This window comes from Microtus pennsylvanicus, chromosome 3 (genome assembly GCF_037038515.1).
Source record: "Microtus pennsylvanicus isolate mMicPen1 chromosome 3, mMicPen1.hap1, whole genome shotgun sequence".
NCBI classification, from domain to species: Eukaryota; Metazoa; Chordata; class Mammalia; order Rodentia; family Cricetidae; genus Microtus; species Microtus pennsylvanicus.
Genome location: NC_134581.1, coordinates 95,439,622 through 95,454,195, shown reverse-complemented (window position 1 = coordinate 95,454,195; position 14,574 = coordinate 95,439,622).

Below are 14,574 nucleotides of genomic sequence, written 5' to 3'. Positions count from 1 at the left end.
TTCCATTGAAGGGCATCTAGGTTGTTTCCAGGTTCTGGCTATTACAAATAGTACTGCTATGAACATAGTTGAACAAATGCTTTTGACATGTGATAGAGCATCTCTTGGGTAAATTCCCAAGAGTGGTATTGCTGGGTCCAGGGGTAGGTTGATCCCGAATTTCCGGAGAAACCGAAACACTGACTTCCACAGTGGTTGCACAAGATTGCATTCCCACCAGCAATGGATGAGGGTACCCCTTCCTCCACAGCCTCTCCAGCAAAGGCTATCCTTGGTGTTTTTGACTTTAGCCAATCTTACAGGTGTAAGATGATATCTCAAAGTTGTTTTGATTTGCATTTCCCTGATCGCTAAGGAGGTTGAGCATGACCTTAAGTGTCTTTTGGTCATTTGAACTTCTTCTGTTGAGAATTCTCTGTTCAGTTCAGCGCCCCATTTTTTAATTGGGTTAATTAGCCTTTTAAAGTCTAGTTTCTTGAGTTCTCTATATATTTTGGAGATCAGACCTTTGTCTGTTGTGGGGTTGGTGAAGATCTTCTCCCAGTCGGTAGGTTGCCTTTGTGTCTTAGTGACAGTGTCCTTTGCTTTACAGAAGCTTCTCAGTTTTAGTAGGTCCCATTTATTCAATGTTGCCCTTAATGTCTGTGCTTCTGGGGTTATACCTAAGAAGCGATCGCCTGTGCCCATCTGTTGTAGGGTATTGCCCACTTTCTCTTCTATCAGGTTCAGTGTTTTCGGGCTGATATTGAGGTCTTTAATCCATTTGGACTTGAGTTTTGTGCACGGTGATAGATATGGGTCTATTTTCATTCTTCTACAGGTTGACATCCAGTTGTGCCAGCACCATTTGTTGAAGATGCTTTCTTTCTTCCAATGTAAACTTTTAGCTCCTTTATCGAAAATGAGGTGTTCATAGGTTTGTGGGATAAAGTCCGGGTCTTCTATACGATTCCATTGGTCGACTTCTCTGTTTTTATGCCAGTACCACCCTGTTTTCATTACTGTAGCTCTGTAATAGAGTTTGAAGTCAGGGATGGTAATGCCTCCAGAAGATCCTTTATTGTATAGGATTGTTTTGGCTATCCTGGGTTTTTTGTTTTTCCATATAAAGTTGATTATTGTCCTCTCCAGATCTGTGAAGAATTTTGATGGGATCTTGATGGGGATTGCATTGAATCTATAAATTGCCTTTGGTAGAATTGCCATTTTTACTATGTTGATCCTCCCAATCCAAGAGCAAGGGATGTCCATCCATTTTTTGGTATCCTCTTCAATTTCTTTCTTCAATGCCTTAAAGTTCTTGTCAAATAGATCTTTCACTTCCTTGGTTAGATTTACCCCAAGATATTTTATGCTGTTTGTGGCTATCGTGAATGGAGAAGCTTCTCTGATTTCCCTCTCTGCTTCCATATCCTTTGAGTATAGGAGGGCGACTGATTTTTTGGAGTTGATCTTGTATCCTGCCACATTACTAAAGCTGTTTATCAGCTGTAAAAGTTATTTGGTGGAATTTTGGGGGTCGCTTATGTACACTATCATATCATCTGCGAATAACGAAAGTTTAACTTCTTCATTTCCAATTCGAATCTCCTTGATCCCATTATGCTGTCTTATTGCTATTGCTAGAACTTCCAGCACTATATTGAAGAGGTATGGCGAAAGTGGGCAGCCTTGTCGCGTTCCTGAGTTAAGCGGGATGGCTTTGAGTTTCTCTCCATTTAATTTGATGTTAGCTGTCGGCTTGCTGTATATAGCTTTTATTATATTTAGGTATGACCCTTGTATCCCTAATCTCTCCAAGACTTTTAACATAAATGGATGTTGAATTTTGTCAAATGCTTTTTCAGCATCTAATGAAATGATCATATGGTTTTTTTCTTTCAGTTTATTTATATGATGGATTACATTGATAGATTTTCGTATGTTGAACCAGCCCTGCATCTCAGGAATGAAGCCTACTTGATCATAATGGATAATTTTTCGGATGTGTTCTTGGATTCGGTTTGCCAGTATTTTGTTGAGGATTTTTGCATCGATATTCATGAGTGAGATCGGCCTGTAATTCTCTTTCCTGGTTGAGTCTTTGTGTGGTTTTGGTATCAGAGTAACTGTAGCTTCATAAAAGGAATTTGGTAATGACCCTTCTGTTTCTATATTGTGGAATACATTGAGGAGTATAGGTATTAGGTCTTCTTGGAAGTTCTGGTAGAATTCCGCATTGAAACCATCTGGCCCTGGGCTTTTTTTGGTAGGGAGGTTTTTGATAACAGCTTCTAGTTCTTCGCGACTGACAGGTCTGTTTAGCTTGTTCACCTGGTCCTGATTTAATTTTGGTAAATCGTATTTATCTAAGAAAGTGTCCATTTCTTTTACATTTTCCAGTTTAGTGGCATACAAGCTTTTGTAGTAAGATCTAATGACTCTCTGAATTTCCTCTGTGTTTGTGGTTATGTCCCCCTTTTCATTTCTGATCTTATTAATTTGCAAATTTTCTCTCTGCCGTTTGATTAGTTTGGATAGGGGTTTGTCAATCTTGTTGATTTTTTCCAGGAACCAGCTTCTTGATTCATTGATTCTTTGGATTGTTTTTTGTGTTTCTATTTTGTTGATTTCAGCCCTCAGTTTGATTATTTCCAGTCTTCTACTCCTCCTAGGTGAGTCTGCTTCTTTTTTTTCTAGAGCTTTCAGGTGGGCTGTTAAGTCTCCAATATGTGCTTTCTCTGTTTTCTTTAAGTGGGCACTTAGTGCTATGAACTTTCCTCTCAGGACTGCTTTCATAGTGTCCCATAAGTTCGAGTATGTTGTTTCTTTATTTTCATTGAATTCAAGGAAGACTTTAATTTCTTTCTTTATTTCCTCCTTAATCCAGGTATGGTTCAGTAGTTGACTGTTCAGTTTCCATGAGTTTGTAGGCTTTCTGGGGGTAGCATTGTTGTTGAATTCTAACTTTAATCCATGGTGGTCTGATAAGACACAGGTGGTTAGTAATATTTTTTTGTAGCTGTGTAAGTTAGCTTTGTTACCAAGTATGTGGTCAATTTTCGAGAAGGTTCCATGAGCTGCAGAGAAAAAGGTATATTCTTTCCTATTTGGGTGGAATATTCTATAGATGTCTGTTAAGTCCATTTGCTTCATTACCTCCATTAATTCTCTAATTTCTCTGTTAGGTTTCTGTCTGATTGACCTGTCCATTGGTGAAAGAGGAGTGTTGAAGTCTCCTACTATTAGTGTGTGCGGTTTGATGGCTGCCTTGACTTTTAGCAATGTTTCTTTTACATACGTGGGTGCTTTTATATTAGGGGCATAGATATTCAGGATTGAGATTTCTTCCTGATGAATTTTTCCTGTTATGAGTATAAAATGTCCCTCTCCATCTCTTTTTATTGATTTAAGTTTGAAGTCAACTTTGTTAGAAATTAGTATGGCCACACCTGCTTGTTTCTTAGGTCCATTTGCTTGATAAGCCTTTTCCCAGCCCTTTACTCTGAGTAGGTGCCTGTCTTTGTGGTTGAGGTGTGTTTCTTGTAGACAGCAGAATGTTGGATCCTGTTTTCGTATCCAGTCTCTTAGCCTGTGCCTTTTTATAGGTGAGTTGAGTCCATTGACATTAAGTGATATTAATGACCAGTGGTTGTTAACTCCGGTCACTTTTTAAGTAGTAGGGTTTGTGTGTTTCCCTTCTTTGAGTTGCGCTGGTGAAGGGTCTCTAGATGTCTGAGTTATTGAGGTCTTTGTTGGACTCCTTGGTTAGTGATTTTCCTTCTATTATTTTCTGTAAGGCTGGATTTGTGGCTACGTATTGCTTAAATTTGTTTTTATCCTGGAAAATTTTGTTTTCTCCATTTATGGTGAACGAAAGCTTGGCTGGATATAGTAGTCTGGGCTTGCATCCATGGTCTCTTAGTTTTTGCAGTACATCTATCCAGGACCTTCTGGCTTTCATGGTTTCCATAGAGAAGTCAGGTGTAAGTCTGATAGGTTTACCTTTATAAGTAAGTTGGCCTTTTTCCTTTGCGGCTCTTAATATTCTTTCTTTATTCTGTATATTTTGTGTTTTGATTATCATATGGCGAGGGGATGTTTTTTTTTGATCCAGCCTATTTGGGGTTCTGTATGCCTCTTGAACCTTCATAGGTACATCCTTCTTCAGGTTGGGAAAGTTTTCTTCTATAATTTTGTTAAGTATATTTTCTGGACCGTCGAGCTGCACTTCTTCTCCTTCTTCTACTCCAATTATTCTTAGGTTTGGTCTTTTTATTGTGTCCCATATTTCCTGAATGTTTTGTGATGAGAGTTTGTTGGACTTGCTGTTTTCTTTGATCAGTGCGTTTATTTTCTCTATGTTATCCTCAGACTCTGAGATTCTTTCTTCTATCTCTTGTATTCTGCTGGTTATGCTTGTTTCTGTAGTCTCTATTCGTTTACCTAGATTTTCCATGTCCAGCCGGCCCTCTGTTTGTGTTTTCTTCTTTGCCTCCATTTCATTTTTCAAATCATGAACTGTTTCCATTATCTGCTTGATTGTTTTTCCTTGCTTTCCTAGGGTATCATTCACTGATTTACTCAATTCCTCGAACTTTCTGTTATACTTCTCATCCATTTCTATAAGGGCGTTTTTTATATGCTGTTTAAGGGTGTCAATCACTGTCATGAAGTCAGTTTTTTCTCCTTCTTCATGATTAAGGTGTTCATGTCCTCCTGTTGTGAGGTCGCTGGCTTCTGGTGGTTTCGTGTTGTTCTTCAGATTGTTGGGTGAATTCTTGCATTGGCGTCTCCCCATCTCTTCCTTCCAATATTCTCCTATGGATCTTCTTTTACAGGATCAGGTCTTCTTGCCAACTGATGTACCTTCCAAGTGATGTCACTCCCCCGTGATGTTTCTCCTGGAGTCCAGTTCCGATCTCCTTGCTGCTTGGTTAGCTTCCAAACAAAGGCCCACCCTGCTTGCTGCAGGCAGGTTATGGAGACAAAGGAGCTACCACCTTCCCCTTTGCACTCACCTTCGGGTTCAGTCCCAGCGCCCAGGCAGGCTGAACAGGGAGGCACTCTGCTCCAAGAAGGGAGGGATGGAGGGAGACAGGGGGTAGGGGGATCTGGATGTAAGCTGGATGGGATAGGAAGAGAGAGGAGGTACCAGGCAGTGTAGCCCTGTAGGTTGATCAGGAAGTGTAGGCGGGCTGTTCCCGGGTGCCGCAGCACTCACTCACCACAATGATGTCTCACTAGGTGCCCTGATGAAACTCCGTGCTGCTTGGTTCGCTCGCAGACAAAGGGCCCACCCTGCTTGCTGCAGGCGGGCTATGGGGACAAAGAAGCCCCCGAGCTCCCCTTTACCCTACGCTTGGGGTTAGGACCCAGCGCCCAAGCAGGCAGAGCAGGGAGGCTCTCTGCCACCAGGGAAGGGAGGGGGAAGAGCAACAGAGGTGGGGGGATCTGGATGTAAGCTGGATGGGATAGGAAGAGAGAGGAGGTACCGGGCAGTGTAGCCCTGTAGGTTGATCAGGAAGTGTAGGCGGGCTGTTCCCGGGTGCCGCAGCACTCACTCACCACAATGATGTCTCACTAGGTGCCCTGATCGAAACTCCGTGCTGCTTGGTTCGCTCGCAGACAAAGGGCCCACCCTGCTTGCTGCAGGCGGGCTATGGGGACAAAGAAGCCCCCGAGCTCCCCTTTACCCTACGCTTGGGGTTAGGACCCAGCGCCCAAGCAGGCAGAGCAGGGAGGCTCTCTGCCACCAGGGAAGGGAGGGGGAAGAGAAACAGAGGGTGGGGGGATCTGGATGTAAGCTGGATGGGATAGGAAGAGAGAGGAGGTACCGGGCAGTGTAGCCCTGTAGGTTGATCAGGAAGTGTAGGCGGGCTGTTCCCGGGTGCCGCAGCACTCGCTCACCACAATGATGTCTCACTAGGTGCCCTGATGAAACTCCGTGCTGCTTGGTTCGCTCGCAGACAAAGGGCCCACCCTGCTTGCTGCAGGCGGGCTATGGGGACAAAGAAGCCCCCGAGCTCCCCTTTACCCTACGCTTGGGGTTAGGACCCAGCGCCCAAGCAGGCAGAGCAGGGAGGCTCTCTGCCACCAGGGAAGGGAGGGGGAAGAGAAACAGAGGGTGGGGGGATCTGGATGTAAGCTGGATGGGATAGGAAGAGAGAGGAGGTACCGGGCAGTGTAGCCCTGTAGGTTGATCAGGAAGTGTAGGCGGGCTGTTCCCGGGTGCCGCAGCACTCGCTCACCACAATGATGTCTCACTAGGTGCCCTGATGAAACTCCGTGCTGCTTGGTTCGCTCGCAGACAAAGGGCCCACCCTGCTTGCTGCAGGCGGGCTATGGGGACAAAGAAGCCCCCGAGCTCCCCTTTACCCTACGCTTGGGGTTAGGACCCAGCGCCCAAGCAGGCAGAGCAGGGAGGCTCTCTGCCACCAGGGAAGGGAGGGGGAAGAGAAACAGAGGGTGGGGGGATCTGGATGTAAGCTGGATGGGATAGGAAGAGAGAGGAGGTACCGGGCAGTGTAGCCCTGTAGGTTGATCAGGAAGTGTAGGCGGGCTGTTCCCGGGTGCCGCAGCACTCGCTCACCACAATGATGTCTCACTAGGTGCCCTGATGAAACTCCGTGCTGCTTGGTTCGCTCGCAGACAAAGGGCCCACCCTGCTTGCTGCAGGCGGGCTATGGGGACAAAGAAGCCCCCGAGCTCCCCTTTACCCTACGCTTGGGGTTAGGACCCAGCGCCCAAGCAGGCAGAGCAGGGAGGCTCTCTGCCACCAGGGAAGGGAGGGGGAAGAGAAACAGAGGGTGGGGGGATCTGGATGTAAGCTGGATGGGATAGGAAGAGAGAGGAGGTACCGGGCAGTGTAGCCCTGTAGGTTGATCAGGAAGTGTAGGCGGGCTGTTCCCGGGTGCCGCAGCACTCACTCACCACAATGATGTCTCACTAGGTGCCCTGATGAAACTCCGTGCTGCTTGGTTCGCTCGCAGACAAAGGGCCCACCCTGCTTGCTGCAGGCGGGCTATGGGGACAAAGAAGCCCCCGAGCTCCCCTTTACCCTATGCTTGGGGTTAGGACCCAGCGCCCAAGCAGGCAGAGCAGGGAGGCTCTCTGCCACCAGGGAAGGGAGGGGGAAGAGAAACAGAGGGTGGGGGGATCTGGATGTAAGCTGGATGGGATAGGAAGAGAGAGGAGGTACCGGGCAGTGTAGCCCTGTAGGTTGATCAGGAAGTGTAGGCGGGCTGTTCCCGGGTGCCGCAGCACTCGCTCACCACAATGATGTCTCACTAGGTGCCCTGATGAAACTCCGTGCTGCTTGGTTCGCTCGCAGACAAAGGGCCCACCCTGCTTGCTGCAGGCGGGCTATGGGGACAAAGAAGCCCCCGAGCTCCCCTTTACCCTACGCTTGGGGTTAGGACCCAGCGCCCAAGCAGGCAGAGCAGGGAGGCTCTCTGCCACCAGGGAAGGGAGGGGGAAGAGAAACAGAGGGTGGGCTGTATTGGTTTCTATCTGTTGCAAAGAGAAGTTTTCTTAATGAGGGGTGAAAATGGCATTTCTCTGTGGTTATAAGGACAAGAATTTGGACCATAGTTCTGAATTATGCTGGTTTAGTCAAGTGGTAAATCCATGACTTCACTAGCCCTAGGTAGTTGGCTAGGTTTCTGGTGCCAGTGAGTCTTAGGTTTGTTTAGAGACAAGCTGGTTGTCATTAAGGTACGTGCACCACTATTGTACCTTTCATGCTAGTGTGCCATGCTGGTCCTTGCTGTGCTAGGCATCATAGCTGGGTAAGGTTGTTGACTGTTTCCCTTCTTTGGAAACTTGCGTATTACCTTAAGTTACTGTGAACTCTAGTCCTCAGGGAGGAGGCATTCAGGTCATTTCCAACTCTGAGGCATAGTATCTTCAGCAATGGGACTTACCTTCCATCTCTGGGGGACAACCAACGGCATATCAGAAGCCTAACCTATAATATTTTGGTAGTCTCTTGGACAGTCCTGATCAACAACTCAAAAGAGGGCTTCTCATATTTGGTGTTTGGGGGTTTTGTTAGATGGTCTTTGACCTTTGGAGAGAGCATTGCCATCCCAGATGGAAAATATTTATTTAAACTATATTATGTGTATTTATACATCAACTTACATGTACTACAGCATTTTAGGTAGATTTTTATAGTATGACTCCTTATGACTTCTTAGGATATCTTTACAGTTTATTTTGATCCTCTCTCCTTGTATATTTACTTTTCCCTTCTTTAATTAATCCCCCCTATTTTCCAGTTCCCCCCATCAGATCACTGGCAGCTTGCTATTCCCTTTCTATTGCTCCCCCAAACAATTGCCCCAGCAATAGCAACACCCCTTTCTACTTTCTTGTTTTCTGCAGTTCCTCCAGGATATATTCTCTCATCCAGAAACCTGGAGCTGTGAGCCGCAGATCCTTTTAGTTTCATCTGGTTCTTTGAAAATTTCAAGATTAATTTTTTTTACAGATTGACAATGTTCCATAGCATATATGTACCACATTTTCGTTACCAGTTCTTCAGTTGAAGGACACGTAGGTTTGCTTCCATTTCCTAGGTATTGTGAACCGTGATCAGTGAGAGCATTTTCATGAAAAATGCAACTAAGCCATATAGCCAGCAGATGGCAATAATGGCCTGTAAACCGGGATTTTAAAGTGGTTTTTAGAAAATAAAGCCAAGGTTTCTGCAGTCCTTGTCTAAACAACTACTTCCGGGTAAATTTAGACCTGTAGCTGATGCTCCTTTCTTTCAATTAGAAGCATATGTTGTTCTGCCTGGAAAAATGCATTTGCACACGAAAAAAAAAACCTATAATAGATCAGTGTCCTAAATATGAAATTTAGAGAAACTCCAAATGTAACACCAAAATAAAGGCAATTTCACTGCGCATTTCATATACCTAATTAATAATTGTATTTTGTGTACGGTGTTTAGTTTCTCAAATAAGAATGGCTTCATTTAGTTTCATTGAGAGTCCTCCTCTCTCTGTTAAGTTCAGTGTATGGTTTTTAGCTTTGAAGAAATACACAGGCACAAATATAAGCACTTAAATTTAGTCTACATCTAACCTGGTTATACGAAGCAAGGTATATGGATCGTTCCATCATCACAATTTCTGAAACTTAGAAACTTTCCACTCATGACTGGATCATTTAAAACAACTGATTTTACCTTAATAATATTCTTTACAAAAAAGGTGGAATTTTGGTCATGTTGTTTCACAGTTTCTTGTTCCTTTTCAGGTACTTTTTCTTTTTTAGTTATATTTTAATTTATTTTTAATTTTTATACAGTATATTTGATCATGTTATTTTTCGTCCCCCAGATTTCCTAGATTCTCTCCACCTACCTACCCATCGAACTTCATTTTCTCTCTTTCTCTCAAAACAAATAAAATAATAAATAATTAAATAAGAAACCTAAAAGAAAAGAAAACTGACAAAATTTTCATTTTGCATTAGTCAACCTCTCCTATGCATCCACTGGACATATTCCAGCAGACATCAATCACAAAGAGTTTCTTAGTATTTTATCTAAATCGGAAAACCTAAAAGAAATAGATGCGTTTCTTGGTAAATATGACCCACCAAAGTTAAATCAAGGTTAAGTAAACAATTTAAACTAACTGATAAACCTTAGTAAACTAGAAACAACAATTAAAACTCCCCCAAAGGGGACTGGAGAGGTCACTCAGTAGTTTTGGGCACCAGCCACTCTTCCAGATCAGGGTTTGATTCCCAGCACTCAGATAGCATCTCACAACTGTCTAAAACTCCACTTCCAGGAGGTCTAATGCCGTCTTCTGGCCTTTAAGCACCAGGCATTCGTGTGGTGTGCAGACATACATCCACGCAAACCCCTATATACATGTATTTTAACTGAATTGAAGAAATCCTCCCAACCAAAAAAGTCCAGGGACAAATGGATTCAGCACATAATTTTACCAGCCCTTAAACAAAGAACTAATGCTAATATTCTACATGGTACTCTGTAAAATAGAAACTGAAACATTTCCTAATTCTTCTTAAGAAACCAAATTATCCTGATACCAAAGCTACAGAAAGATTCAAGAAAAAAAGAAAATTATCAACCAATATCCTTTATGAACGTAGATGCAAAAATTCTCAATAAAATACTTGCAAACGGAAGTTTAAAACACATCAAAAATGTTTTCTACTATGGGGCTGAAGAGATGGCTCAGAGTTTAAGAGCATCGACTGCTCTTACAGAGACTTGGCTTCGGTTCCCAGCACTCATACGGCAGCTCACAAATCTCTGTAACTCTAGTTCCAGAGGATCAAATACCCCCTCTGCCCTCCTTGTGCTCTGCATGCATGTGGTGCACAGATACACACACATAGGTAAACATTTACATGCATTACATAAACAAGTAAAACATTTAAAAAGGTATACACCACAATCATAATCATATTAGTTTTATCTCAGAGATGTAGGGATGGTTCAGCATATATAAATCAATAAACATAATATATCACATATATGGACTGGAAGACAAAAAGTACATGATCATTAGGTACCGAAAGGACCTTTGACAAAATTTCAGAATTAGCTATTTACGAAGATGGTTATAAAGTTCTTAGCACCTCATAATTATGTAAACTCTACTTGAATCTCTTTCCAAAATTCTAGGACAGAATTATTTAGTCACCTGGTTCAATCATCACTCTGTAAGACATTGAATACAAGGACGAAGATAAAAATCAATCTCCTTCTTTAGTGATGTGTTTCGATTTTTGTATCAAAAAGGTATTACCATGAAGCTAAGTCTGGCTATAACCTGAGATCCTCCTGCCTCAGTCATGCATTTTTGATGCTGGATTGAGTTTATTTCTGGAAGGCTATTATTTCTAGATAACTCAAATTAGCCTTTTTTATATATGAAGGATTTCCTTCCACACATTGCCTCGACTAGAAACTGTCTTTGCACTCATGTACTTGATAGAACACTTGCGTGTGGCCTCTGAGGAGTTACTAAGAGGTTTCTGGAACACGTCTCTGAACTCAAGGAAGCAGAGACTTACTTTGACTCTCAATTTGAGGAGATGTTGTGCGGCAAAGGCCTGACGACAAGTGTCTCTGTGGCTCCAGGAGCAAGTAGTGAGTGCTTTCCCACATCGGTACCATACACAGAGAAGGGGGTGAGGTGCCCAGCTGGACCACAGCTCTTGACCTGGTGTCTGTCTTCCTCCTTTGGTTAATTCTTTCTGGAAGTGCCTTCCCTGACACACCCAGCAGTACCTCAATAATACTCTTAAGATGGTTAAGTTGACAGACCAAATTAACCAATACAGGTCAAGACCACTAGACCCCTGTTTGGGACACCAGAGTCTAACTCCCCATAAAGATATTGACTCAGTCCCCCCAAAAAATACATAATTGTAAAGTGTTAAGTCACTGAGTCATCTTTCCAACCCCAGATTTTTTATTTTTAATGACGAGTATGTACCTAGTTCAGAAATATCAAGGAAAACATAACTTCCTGAATCTCTTCTGCGCACAGCTATTTCTGTTTTCACTTCTCTGCCATGTTGTGACAGCCCGGTGGAACTTACCCAGATGCCGGCTCCATGGTGTTTGTACATTGCAGTCACCAAAACCATGCCAAACCGTCTTCATGTAAAAGTGTTCCAGACTTGGGTACTTTGTTATAACAACAGGAAGTGAACCAAGATAGTAGACAAATTAGCAACATTTGTTTAAATGGTTATTGGGTATCTTAGTTTTGAGTACAGATGGGATTGGCATCTCCATATCAGAGTAATTGATCTCTAAGACTCATGATCAATCTCCCTCATGGTTACTGCAGAAGTTCAGACACTGCACACAAAGTCCTATACACCATAAAGGTCTTGAAAAGTGTAGCAGTAATTGTTACTATTCCAAGACTTGGAATAATTTTCTTCCAGGAATCTCAAGAACTAGCTATGACTTTTCTCAGGGCAGGAAAGAGGAAATGAAAATGAAGTAATATAAATTGATGACTTAGGTCTCAAGGCTGTGAGACATCAGAAATGCCTTCTATTTCAAGAAAAATCAGGTGAATACGATATACTAGGGAGCTCCTCTTAATTCCAAGTACATAAGATTTGTCTGACACTCAGAAGTTTTGAAAGTAGACAAATTAAACCTACAGAATCAAAATAGAGGTGTCCTGCTTGTGTGTGTGTGTGTGATAAATACTTCCATGACAAATAATTTCACCATAACATACATGCTTTGAGTATGTAATCCAATATAGTATACTCGAAGTTATATGATAAGCACCGTCCTCTCAGTCCACACTTAATATGATTGGCATAAATCCCACAACCATAAGCAGTTTGTTCCATTTCTCTCTCCTCTCTGCTTTCTTTGTCTCAGACACTCCTGTGCTGGACACGTCATATAAGCAGGATTGTGCAATGTGTCGTCACTCCTGGCTGACTTGTTTCACTTGGCTGCATGTTTTCAAAGTCCCTCCATGCTGTACTGTTTTCTTTAATCCACCATATGGGTGCATGACATTTTATTTATGAACTCATCCTTGACGGACATTTACATTTTCCCATTACGATCCTGAGACTGGGATTCTGGGATCACCTGATAATTCATGGTTAGCCTTTGCATGAACAGCCAGATATTTTCTAAAATGATCACACCATTTCCCGTGCTCACAAATAACCAATGGGGGGTAGTGCTGTTTCCCCACATTCTTCCTAACGCCTATTATTATCACCCTTGTGACCAAAGATGTCCTAGAGACAAGGAGTGATGATGGAGACACTTTGTTAACCAATTATCTTTAAGAGGTGGGACCAAGTTAGGGTGTGGCTTTCTGAGACTTGGAGAAAAACGAGAGGGCACAAAGCCCAGGTGTGCTCGCTCTCTCTCTGTCTCTCTCTGTCTCTCTCTCTCTCTCTCTCTGTGTGTGTGTGTGTGTGTGTGTGTGTGTGTGGTTCCCTCGCAGCACAGCTGAGCTTGTACTTCTCGTTCCTGTTTTGTAAGTTTTCCCCTTATAATAAATAAAATACAATTGTTTTATCTTTTAGCTAGCCTGGTTATTTCCCGAATTGAGCTAACTTCTACAGAGTGACATTGTGTTGTTGTCTTGCTCACAGATTTTATTTTTTAGAAAAGTTTCTGGTACACAGAAAAATTTTTCAGAAGCAGAGTTTCCATATCTCCTTTATGGCCAATAATAACATCCCCTGTTATTAACATGTTGGATTCATGTAGTCTGTGAGTTATAACTGATGAGTCAATACAGATGCACTCTTAGTAATTAGTCTCTAGTTTGCAGTAGAGTTCATTCTCAGAGTTGTCTGGTTCTGTGAATTTTGACAAATGCATAATTTTTCAGACTCACCATTAAATTATCATAACAGAATTATTTGAATCTCTAAAACTCCTCTGGATTTTATTTGTTCAACCCCCCCCCCCAAAAAAGTATACCTGGAACTCATTGATATGCCTACAGTGTTGGTAATTTGCTTTTCCTAGATTATCTTGTGGTTACGCGGTCGGAAGGATGCAGTACCCGTTCTCAATGTCCTTTTCACTTAGCAGTAAACGTTTTCAGTTCCTCTGCCTCTTCTCAGAGCTTGACAGTGCCTCTCCTCAAATTCCTCTCTTCCTCTCTTTCTCTTTCCTCATCTCTTCCCTTCTCTTCCTCTTCCTCCACTCTTCCTCTTCCCCTCTCTCTTCCTCTTTCTCTTCCTCCTCTCTTCCTCTTTTTCTCTTAGTTCCTCCTTTCTTGCCACATTCCTGAGAATCTACTCAGGGACTTGTGCACAATGGGCCAGCACTCCACAACTAAGCTACACCTCAGCCCAACACATTTCTTTTTATCACTGGGTAATAGATGACTGTGCCGTCACCTGCTCATCTATTCACCTGTTGAGGAACATCTTGGTTGTTTCCGAGTCTTGATAATTATGAAAAAAAGCTGCTATAAATTCATGGGAAAACTTTTGTCCAACAGGACCAGATCATTTGGGTAATAGCTAAAAAGCATAATGGTTGTATGATAGCATAATGTTAGCTTGGTGCAAAACCAGAAAATTTTTATTTTCCCCAGCAGTGAGTGGGAGGCCTCTAGCTCCGTATCCACGCGGCACCAGCATTTCCAGCACTTGCTATTGCAAATGATGCCCAGTGCTAGTTTTTAATGCATGATTCACTGATCACATGCAATATTGCATACCTTTCCACATTAATTTTCCATCCCCACATCTTCTTACAAAATATGTGCATATTTTCAGATGTTTGCCCTTGTTTTATTAGGCTGCTTGTCTATATCTGTTGCATGTTAAATTGTCTTTTGTATTATGAATGAAAACCCTTTATCACATTTGTATTTTGAAAATATTTAGTCCTAGTCTTTGCCTGCTGATTTCATTTTTCTAATATTGTCTATTCTCAAAAGAGGTTTTCATTTTTTGACTGTGCATGTATCTGACATGCATTTGTGTGTTCGTATGTGTATGAGCACAAGTACGCATATAGGTGCATGTGCATGCCTTACAAATGCTTGTGGGGTCAGAAGATAAGGTAAGATGTCTTTTCCC